Raw genomic sequence first — 12,106 nt, forward strand, 5'->3', positions numbered from 1 at the left:
TCTGGCATCGTTGTAACTTGGCCTCGGCGAGCGGGTATTTTCTGCTGAATTACCTCATTCACGCGGCGCTATTGAACAATGTAAAGTTCCTTGTTAATCCTACTGTTCTTCTAGAGTACCTTCCAATGCACGAGACCTTCTCAGTCCCAGCAAACGCAAGGTTTGGGTGAAGGTCTTGCTTGACTCTCGGCTTCAGTGCATCTCCTGAGGTCATCCTCACCTTTCTTGGCTTCATATTGACGTAAACGCATCATTTTTTATCTCTCGTTAAAATTCGGCAGAGAGAGCGTTGTTTGGGATCGGGCGAGATGGTGAAAAGCAATTTGAGGGTGATTTTCTTTGTTGTTTTCGGTAAGCTTGTGAGGCATCCAGGTTCCCAATTTTTGGCCATGGAGTGAAGATAATTGATGGTGACGTGATGATCTCAGTTAATTTTTTCGGCCAATTCACGACTTGTTCGGCGAGCGTCCTCCTTCAAAAGAGCCCTGAGACGCCCCTCGTTAAATTTGAAGATTTTTCAGTGCGAGGCATGTCTTTGAGGACAAAGTCGCCCTTTTTGAATTTCGCATACCATTTCCGTGCAGTAGACACGCCTATGACACCTTTTCCGTACACGTCGCAAATATCCCGAGCGGCTGAGACAGCTTTTTGATCTCGATGAAAGAGCGAAGAAAAGCAGATATCCAAAAAAGCTGATTTTTGCTCTCCGGATATTTCGTTTCTAAGCTTCGAAAATAATGAAAAATTAAATTATTCAAAATAAGAATTGTCGCAATTTTGGAGAGCAGAGAAAACTCTTTTAAGTGAATATATGTGTACACTTTGTCAAGTAGCAAACAAATTTGTTATAAAATAAATAAAAAACATAAAACTTTACGAATTTACTCATCAACCCAATAGTATATCAGATCACTATTATTTCGATACTCCTAGCCTCCGTCGCTCTGTAATCAAAGTACCTTTCGGACGGTATAATAAGGAGATTAATATTAAACTAATCCCCATATGTATATGAATATACCTTGTGAAATATTGATGGGCGTCGAGGTTTAGTTGGTAGAATCTCGAGAAAACTAAACTGAAGGGCTCTACAATTTCTGCTTTGCGAAGCTCTCTCTTGTGGGGTCCTGTAAATAACTCAGAAGCAAATGAGATTTGAATTTTCAATTTTCAGCATGTGTGAATTTGTTGCGGATTTCAAATGACCGAATTACCCTCAAAACTCCCCATCTTTTATCACGCAAAACAGCTGCTAACCACGTAGCATATCACAACTTTCAGCTTACTGACTCATAATTCAATATATATCTCCAAGATGCCGGTCTTATAAGCTATTAAAATTTATTTGGGCCCACTCGGTTGTTCGAGAATAAAATGCGCAAAGCAGAACGAATAATCGCATTATGGAAACAGTTCAGTTTTACGGATTCCTTCTGAACGAAAAGCTACCTTTTCCTATTGGCAACTTATCTCTTCTTGTCTTAAAACACGCTTATTCGGCAAACTTACATCGAGCATTCGATGGAAAAGTGTACGCGATAAGAGTGTTGCAAAGTGCCTCTTTGTGGGTGTTCAAATGGAATGAAACTTTTATGTGTTTATGCAATTTATGTGTGTAATTTCATACTTAATATAAGAGTGTTTGGGCAAGCCAAGACGGCCCGCTACCAAAGATTACCGTTAATAAGGGTAAGTACTCCTAGGTACGGTCCTGATTTAGTAATAAAGTTTAAGGGTCATAGTTAGGGATTTTGGACCGAAGCCAAGTAAACAAAAACTGCGATTTATTAATAATCAATATCCCTGTAACTTATTTTCTGCCCTTTGAGAGATACACGATTAACACGGCAAACCCTTGGTCAAGGAACGTTCTCTCTAAATGTATTGTGCAAGAAAAGCCAGATAATGAGAGGCTCAAAAAGTATCAAAGTCTTGAAGGGTAATCTATCATATGCGTTGAGATTTACTGCCTTTCAGACTTGATTGAAAAGAACTTTAAATAAGTTTCTGATCTAATTTCATACGTACTATATGCACCTGCACGCCATGAATGATTTGAAGTATCTGTTGTAGTTTGGAAAGATTCTGCCTGGGAAAAAGGATTACGCGATGAGGCATTCTCAGACGAGTTTAGCAACGTAATAACGCTTAGTTTTAAGAAATACTGTCCCAGAGAGCTATTTAGTTAAGGCAATTCCTTAAGGGCGTTGAGATTTATTGCCTTTAAGGAATGATCAAAAAGGCAATTCGTTGTCCATGGACTTTTGTTTTTCTTTAACGCTAGTTTGGCTTTATCCTCAAAGTTTTCCGAGGGAGTAGTTGTCATTCTAAATATACAGGGTCTAACATAACATTATGGAGATATTTCTGGAGACGATAATACTCTGCAAAATAATTTAAAAAAAAGCTATTAGACCTACGGTCAAAAACACTCCATTTTCGATATACAAGATGGCACAATTTCACATTTTTTCTCACATAAACCCTGCGTTAAACTTTTGAACTTTTCTACACTTAGTTTATATACAGAGTGCAAATGAAAAAGAGGAACATATTTTAAAGACTAATTTTACATTCGAAAATATGAAGAAACGTTGGAATAAACACGGACCTGCAAAAACCTCCTAAGGGAGTTATGGCTCTTCGATGGTGACCCCCAAGAAATGCGGAATAACGTACGGAATCAGGGAGGAGCTACATTTACTTAATATATTACTGCATCTTTTAACTTTTATGACAATTTGACATTGAAATATGATTTCTTGTCTAAAATTACATAGAAAAGATACCCTCAATAAATTATCGTAGGACGAAAAGTTTAAGAGATATGTCGCTTTAAAGGAAACGTTGCAACGTGAGAAGTTAAAATTGGGTAGTGGAATTTTTATTCATTTTGAACTTGATTTTTTAAGCTTTGTAATCGTTTCATACCTTCTATCAAAAAAAGTTTTGTGTTGCTAAACAATTTCAATGCCTCGTTTCAGCTTATCACCTTGCAATGTTTCCTTTAAAGCAGCATATATCTTAAACGTTTCGTCTTACGACAATTGATCGAGAGTGCTTTTTCTATATACTTTTAGGCAAAAAATTATATTCGCGTGCCAAATTGTCATCAAATTTAAAGGATACAGGAATATGTTAATTAAGTGTAGGTCCCTCCTTGGTTCCGCACGCTATTCAGCATTTCTTGGGGACCATATTCGAAGGGCCGTAGCTTCCTTAAGAAGTTTTTGCCCACCTACATTTATACCAACTTTTCGTCATATTTTCGAACATAAAATCATTTTTTAAAATATCTCCCCCTATTTTATTTACACCTTGTGTTCCGGGTGATTCTAGATAAATGGGACAAGCAAATTTCTTAAAATCCAGAAGATCTACAAAAAAAATGTTCAAATAAAGTCTTTTTTAATTTTGAAAGCTCTACTTTTTATGGTGTCAATTTTTTTCCCCAAGGTTACCTTCACCTGTGTTTTGAGGTTAATTTCGTTTTTTTTAATGAAACACCCAATATTTTTTAGAAGTTCAAATTCTTTGTTGACAGTAAAAATGTTTTTATTTGAAACATTTTTTGCTGAAAGTGATAAAATTCATAATAATTCTAAATACAAAATTAACGCTTTATTAAACTTTATTACGAAATTTCAGCAATATTATTTGTTATGTAGTATATTTTATTTTATTATAAAAACAAAATCAGGCGAACAAATGTTCGAAATGGTGCTACTGCTATTCAGAACCCTTGATAATTCTGTTTTGAAAGCATTGGGTGGTATTTTCTAACATTTCAGATGTGATGTTTTGACAAGCGTTTCTGATTCGAGTTTTCATGTGTTCGGCAGTAATTGGCACTCGGTCATAAACGATATGTTTCAAATGATCCCAGAAAAGAAATCTGGTGAAGTCAAATCAGGTGATCGGGCTGGCCAGTCAACTTCATTACCACGCCCAATCCACCCTTGTGGAAAATGTTCATTTAAAACTTCTTTGACATTTCCGACACAATGAGTAGGGCAGTCATCATATTAAAATCACGTTGTCACCCTTCGCTGTAAATTAACTTCTTCAGGAAGGTGTGACAAGTCTTCTAGCAAAACATGTCTATACTTTTCTGTATTGATGTTTCCATTAATGAAATATAGCCCCATCAGATGTCTACCTAAAATACCACATCAAACATTCAAAGTTCACAGTTGCTGTCTTTCTACTTCATGCAACCAATGCAGATTCTCAATCGACCAATAATGCATGTTGTGGTGATTCACTTGACCGTAGATTGTGAAGCTTTATTCGTCCAAAAATAATACATTTGGAAAAAAAATTGTATTTTCGTGGGGTCTTCTTTGCGCCCAAGTACAAAAAGTCACACGAAAAACCATAGTAAACTATTTTCAATTGGATTTGTTTTAACAAAAATTTCTTGAAATTGAACTTGTAGCACTGCCGAGAGAAGAGTTTATTTTGTAGCTAACGTTATTGTAGAGTTGTGTAACTAAGCCGCAGCTACAGTAGACTATTTGTGTACTCTTGTATTGTATACCATTAGTCAGAACGTCTCATTCACCTTGCATATAGATTGTAGGTATTACTTTTAAGTTGTATTAATGAGGGGCACCTGGGATTGATATGCCCCTGAGGTACGCCACTGGCAGGCATTAATTGGTACACGGGAATTTCCCGCGTTATACTGTCAGCATTGGAATTCCCCGTAGTAGACTTTGTCGGCTCTATAATTGCAGTCTCAATTCCCAGCTAAGGCGCCACGGCTTAATCCGGCGGATAGTGTAGATAGCACTCTAGCCAAGATACGCCCATGGTTTATTATCAAAGGTTTTAATATTTAAGGATTTGCAGAGCATGTACAGGGAGTTATTCTTGGTCGAGTTGGTCGCTGGCGACTCAGAAGCCGTGTCCGCGCTCGCAAATTCGTAAAGTGCTCTGTCCTCCGCTTTGTTTCAGTTTGTATTAATAAAAGCATATTTATAGTCCTTTCTCCTGACCTGTGACTTCTTTCATAGATATAAACACCACCCTATATCTACGCTAATATCAAAATCTGATACTATATTATTATAAATTTTATCACTTTCAGCAAAACATCTTTCAAATAAAAACATTTTTACTGCCAACAAAGAATTCGAATCTTCAAAAAAATTGGGTGTTTCATTTGATAAAACGTCCCATTTCAAAAGACAGGTGAAGGTGACCTTGGGAAAAAAATTGACGCCATAAAAAGTTGAGCCCACCAAAGTAAAAAAGACTGTATTTGAACGTTTTTTTGGTAAATTTTCTGGATTTTAAGATATCTGCTTCTCCTATTTATCTAGAATCACCAGGGATACTTTTAACAGTGTCAAAATTGTTGGTAGCTATGTATACGACGTGTCCAATAGAAAATGTAAAATTTTATCATCCTCTTTATCGAAAATGGTGTGTTTTTGCGCATAGGTCTATTAGCATTTTTTATTATTTTGTAGAATATTATCACCCACTGAAATATCTCCATGATGACATATTACTCCCCGTATAGCTTTTTTCCCCTATGTGTTTTACATCTATCTCTACCGCCTTCAGAATAAAGTATCATTCACGGTCCCTTTCCCTAATAAGGCTTTAGTTATAGGATTTTTAAGAGACAGGTAGTTCCTATATATTTCATGGTTTTTTAAGCTTAACACACAAAAATAAAATTAACGTTTACCAATCACTGGTACAATGTTATTAAGATAATATTTATGAACATATTTTATTATTTTTCCGCTATTCATAATCTATTATATTATACTTTCAAATTTGGAAATATTTTAAATTAAAAGTCTTTTATTACCAATTTATTATTAATTTTTTATGGCTTGATTGATAATTAATTTGCCCGCATAACATTTTTGAGCAACATAATAATTGCATTTTTTACTTATAACTCCAGGACCGGCATAGTTTATTGAGAGGAAAATTTAGAATCCTTTTTTTGACTTAAAACATAAAAAAATATCGTATGATACATCATTGTATAGGGGTTACTAAGGACTTTTAAAAATCGCCAAAAAATCTACAGGCCTGTATTTAAAAAACTCAAGTTGTTGTCATTATCTCAAAAACTAAGCAATATTTTAAATTTTCAAATTTACTGGTGTATAAACATAAGAAAATTAAGAAGTTTTTGTATGGTTTTACATTTTACTGAAAATCATTTTACGTTTACATTTTACTGAAAAATCTTTAGTTTTCGATTTATTTAGAAAAATTAATTTGACCAAATTTTAGTTTTTTCATAATAACTCGGAAACTAAAGATCATTTGGCTATATTGTTTTCAGTTCCAACAAGAGTATTAAATTTGGCACATTTTTTCTAATTTAACCGACACTGTAACTCTAACCGTTTAAGAGATAGCCATGATGGTACATCGGATTTGGAACACCCTGTACAATGTCGCTATAATAAAAATTTTCTCTCATTTACACCACATGTTAAATGTGGCCCAAAATGCTGCTTGATCGAGAGAAAATGAAATCGGACTTTTTTTGCGACTTTTATCTATAGAAACATATTGACTTTGACTACGAATAATTTGAAGGAAGAGATCTCCTGGGGGGTTTATTGCTTTGCTACAAGGAATGAGATGGTGCACATGTTGTTATTGCCGAATCCATAAAAGTTTGTCATTTTAATAGTAAAATTTTATTATTAAAATTGTAGCACCAGCTAGAAAATTGATAGCGGCAATGGGTTAAAACGCTGACTTTATTTGATTTTTTAAATCAGTAAAACGACGACTTTACCTAAGCCGCCATTGAGGGGAAACATCAGATAAAGCAACTTATAATTTAGAGCCTAAAGACTGAAAACTTTTACATTATTGAGCAGCAATTAAGCTTTCATTCTCTCATTATGCTATTCTTTATTTATGTTTCCTAATCGAAACTAAACATTCTCGGATTGCTCATACATATTCCATAAACCTCTACACAGCATTGAGAAACATTCGGCGACGACTCATAAAACTATTCTTAGAGTTAACAAATCCTTCTCATTAACTTTAGTCGTAGCAAGCTCCAGAAGTTTTCAGCAGTTATCAAGATTGAATGCAACGCATGCCGGAAACTCTCAAGTTGTTGCCTAACTCGTTCTGCAATGTTAAATATTATAAAATCGTTTTCTTGCTACATTAAGTTGTAACAGTGAGATGAAATGAGAAAAGCTCTCATACACGAAGCTTGTGAAACGTGGGTCATGACTTTCGTGGAAACGGGCCAAAACGTAGTTCAAATGATTATACAGGTTGGATGAGGAAAGTCTTTCCCAAGAGACATTGAGGTTGATCAGTAAAAGTTTGATAGAGCCGATAGAGACGATAGAGGCGATGAAAGTAAACTAACAAAAGTGAGTGCTTTTAATCTTCAGGAAAGTCCCAACCTTGAGCTAGAAAAGAGAGAAAAAGCTCTAAGGTAAATTTAGAACACAAATGACCATCAGAGAATTGTATTCTTTGGTAAACGTTCACATTTAGCTTTCTTAATGTAAACGAATGCTTCCGTTTAATTGTGCTATAAAATGCCTTTCGCTGGCCTGTATTCGAAAAACTCTCACGCGTGAGAAGAACAAGGGTTGCGTGCTAACTTCCAACTGTCCCAAAATAAAACATAACGAATTTCCTAGAGAGAAAAGATAATTCTCCCAAAAGTAGGCCCTTAATAGCTCAACATTTTGGCGTTAAAGCTGCAATTTCCTGGCTAGACTAACATAATGAAAAATCTTCTCTAATTTGTTTTAACAACGTTTGGAGTTGCAGGGAATGGCTTTGGAGTCTAAATTGGTCAGTCCCACGTCTCTACGGTAGAAAACAGTGTTGTTATTTAAAAAAGAAAAAAGAAAGAAGCTCAGCTTGTTGAAGAAATATAGTTAAACATGTTGGGACTGCAATTAAAAGTAGCTAAAATTATATTTACTCTGATTACTCGAAATTTGCTGCAAACAGTAACGGGCAGGGCCGGCTTTAGCAAGTTTGGCGAAATTTATAATCACTGCCCTCATACCCCCCCCTAAAACAAGCACCGACCGAGAAAGTCCGCCGCCCTGTGCCGTCGCCCAACCTCGCCTCCCTATAAAGCCGCCACTGAATCTATTTTACATACAATATGTCCCCGGATGGAGTTGCCAAGAGAAGAAAGTTTCTTATTTTTCATTTTAGAAAAAAAAATGTATTCTTCATAAAATTTTATGCTTGTCCCGAAACTATTGAATTAGTTCTTGCTGCTTTAATTTTTCTTTTTTGGTTAAACATAAATATAAAAAAATAGGCGAATTTTGTTGAAATTTTTCCTACGTCCCAAAAATTAATTCTTGTTTTCATGGCAACCGTAACCAAAACTTTTGTTTATTATACAGGGTGTCCCAGAATGAGGGGATTAACGCTTAACTACACATTCCTTAGTCAAAAATATATCGAGTCATGGTGATATAGTTATATACGAAATTGTTCCCTTCTGGAGATATAGCCTCTTGGTCTCATTTTTTTTAACTTTGCCGATAGATCGAAAACGGATAAATGGATTGTAACCCATTTTGGTGTATAATCGTTCCGCTTCTCTGGGCACATTCGATGGGGTTTACTATTGTACAACCATCAAGGGTAGGGGTCAATTGCTAGAAGGTCAAATGTTAGATACACCAGAACTTTTTTATTCGCTCATGAAGACTGTTTGCTTTTTTTAATAAAATTCCCGGTCTATTACACAACTTTTCTATCTCTTATTTAATTTTGATTTGGAGCCTCAATTAGACGAAAAAAATACAATTTTTATTTCGATTTCTGGAAAACAAGCTACTATGATTGTCTTGTCATTGTTGTGTAATTGACAAGAACACTATCACTAGCTCAATTCATAGTTGACCACGCCAGTGAATGCATAACCTTCTGATTTGACTGATAATTGAGTAGGAATTTTTATTACAATAATTCAGCAAACAATTGAAAACTACAAATAAAACTTTCAATCAATCCATTCACCACCTTCTGAAACACATAGTTCAAGTCTTCGAAGCAGTTAACTGTAACTTCTTCGAGAGGTAAAAACGCCAGAGCATCTCTGATCCACTCCTACAAATATTCTGCATTCAGAGGAAGATCATTAGCATAAACTATTTGTTTTAAACCGCCCCAAAGGTAAAAATCTGTTAGAGTCAAATCAGGGCTCCTCGGTGGCCTATCGTCGATAAATTGTTTTTATTGTACTAAAAAACTAATTTACAATGATCAGATTTACAGCATAACTGTTCACGGAAAATTATGAGGAAGAATAATAGTTTCAATGGTTAAAGGCGGTTTTATGTGGCCTTTTTTCTTTAGATCCTAATGGGATCCACTTGTCTACAGAGCCAGGCGTCCTTGCATATGGTATTATAATATACAGGATATCCCAACTAAAATTTGCACCCCATGAAATCTCCGATTTCATCAGAATGTGGGAAAAATGCTAAAATATGTCAATTTTAACATGAGGGGGGATCAAATTTTATCTTGGTTTCGAAGTAATTTCTGCATCTTTCTAGCGCCCAGAGCCACTCATTCAAAAACTTTAAATGGCAAGAAGAACCGAATGATATATCATTTTGAAGCTGATACCATTCCCTATGCAACCATGTTTTTTTCTTCAAGCTCGAGTAATTAGTTTTCCAGAATCACGAAATTATTATAGGCTCATTAAAATTTTTAACATTGTCAATCCGGTACAGTCTCGTTCAAATTACAATCTTTTTTTTTTTTTGGTATGAACGGGCTAAGAAATGTTACCTTATCTGTACTATTTTTTATTTTTACCCCTCTAGATTTCTTTTTCTGGGACCACTTAAAATCTAATGTTTTTACTACACCACCTGCATATTTACAAATGTTTCGAAAACGAATCGTCGCAGAGTGCCATTTGATAATGCCAGAAATGTTGAAAAACTTTTCAAAATTGCTTGCAATATTGCATAGAAATTGGTAGTGGATATTTTGAGCAATACAATTCGTTAAATTTAATAGGTTTCTCATAACACTTTTCTTTCCTTTCTAGACAGTTTTCTAAAAAATCAATCGTTCAAACTTAAAAAAAAACATTGTTGCATAGAGAATAGGAGCAGCTTCAAAATGATGTATCATTCGGCCCCTCTTACCATTTAAAATTTTTGAAGGTGTGTCTGTAAGTACTAGAGGGATGCAGAAATTACTTCGAAACCAAGATAAAATTTGGTCCTCCCTCAAATTAAAATTGACATGTTTTAGCATGTTCCCCACATTTGGACGAAGCCGGAGATTTCATGGGGTGCAAATTGTAGTTGAGACACCCTGTATGTCAATGAGACAAAAGATGGGATGAAAAATAGACGACCGTAGGATAACGTAAATGGCCCCAGGACAAAACACATGTTTCATCCGAATGGAAGGGCCAAATGTTTGGCCGTGAGTGATCTGGTTTGAAGCGCTTAAGCGTTCGTGATTTGTTTTGACTCATAGGACCGAAGCGTCTGATAATCCTTCCATAGGTCAAAGTGTGGGCTTCGGCAAAGTGACCGCGAAGATAATGATGCACTGGATAATCACGTTTGGACCATCCTGAGTTCGCACTTTCATAGGCATTGTCTCGTACAAAAATAACCAACAACCCTTTCTGACGATCATAAAGGTCTCTTGATAACATTAATAATTGATGAGATAACAATGTCAAGACACACTAGTAAGATTATGACAAAGCCGGTATCGAGCTACTATGGTATACAGTACAGGTGATCCAGCTAAGTTCCCTTGACAAAATTTAGATTTTTCGATGATTTAGATTAATTCGAAATAACGTGAGCGATCAGTGAAAAAGATGAGAAAAATAGAGCTTTTCGTCAGTTTCGCACCATCCTTAAGTACTGAACCTGAGGGTGAACACTCATAGACGTACCCCACCAAGGAGGCCAACAGAGGCTTCTAGGCTAACCATCGCGTCAAAACGTAGCGCCTAGATGAATATCCAATGGCTTCTTCATAGGATCGTTACAGTTATGTTGGCTTAAGGGAACGTGAATTATACGTAAATTCTACATCCGACAATGGAAATTGTTAGAAATCCGGTACATAAACCAACCCCCATCTGCGGATGATAGGCGCTAAACTCTAGGCATTCCGGGCATATTACCAAACAGATGGTGGTGGCCATGGGCGTAACGTACGGTCCAAACTTACGCTAAACAACTTAAAATTAATAAAATAGAATAAGCTCTTAATAATACATGGTTACGTAACTCGTGGAAACGAAAATGAATTTTTGAGACTTGAAAAACATTCAACTAAATTGTTTCCCTATTTTATTTAACCCTATTTTTCGATACTTCTCTGTAACGGGAAGGAAAATTAAATCGGTGAGAATTTATTCAACCGTTTTGGAACAAGCAAAAACTTTTATGAAGAATACATTTTTCTTGTAAAATGAAAAATAATAAACTTTCTCCTCTGGGCACTCTATCATGTATGTTTTTAAATTTTCTGTTCACCTCTCACTCTCTCACTTTAGAGCAAACTTATTAGTCAGTTTAATTTTGCCCGTATTGTAAGTTCTTACAATTTATCGGTAACCCAAAACGCCCAGGAAATGAACTTTTGGAAAGTCTTCCATTAAGCGCATAAAATCCCGTCGAAAATTACCTTGACTCGGCTGAAGATTCCATTGAAGAATGCTTTACCTCGAGTCAGGGCCGGTCGTAGCAAATCTGGGCCAAATTTTTCATCACCGCCCTCCTACTCCCAAGAAAACCTGTCGGCCAGGAAAGTTCGCCGGCCTGGGCCGGGGCCCGACCTCGCCCCCCGTAAGGCTGGCGCCCTGAAAAAAGTTGGAATAGAAGAGGTGACCACTTCTTCCTCCTCACCTTTAACCAGAATGGTACCTGCGCGATCTTTCAGCTGTGTCTGTGTGTTTGCTCCCTGGCGGCGTTTCAGGTGAGCAACGTGCTCTTCTTGCAATGCCACCTCGCGAGTATGAAAAAATGCAAACCCCGTGCTCCCGCCATAAAGCAAACTGCCAGAAGTAGGTAATTCAAATTCAATTCATCAATCGGAACATCGTTAAATCTCCACATATTCG

The 12,106-nt window shown here is 36.1% G+C and overlaps 2 protein-coding genes across 5 annotated transcripts in view; both read left to right on the forward strand.

Annotated features, from left to right (window-relative positions):
• Positions 1-12,106, forward strand: part of Vps29 (vacuolar protein sorting 29) — a 101,622-nt gene that overhangs the window by 70,476 nt on the left and 19,040 nt on the right. The gene's annotated exons all lie outside the window — the stretch shown is intronic.
• The window catches only part of Cngl (Cyclic nucleotide-gated ion channel-like), a 97,953-nt gene that overhangs the window by 58,125 nt on the left and 27,722 nt on the right, over positions 1-12,106 (forward strand). The window lies entirely within an intron of this gene.

The sequence above is a fragment of the Euwallacea similis genome, chromosome 23 (genome assembly GCF_039881205.1).
Source record: "Euwallacea similis isolate ESF13 chromosome 23, ESF131.1, whole genome shotgun sequence".
Lineage (NCBI taxonomy): Eukaryota > Metazoa > Arthropoda > Insecta > Coleoptera > Curculionidae > Euwallacea > Euwallacea similis.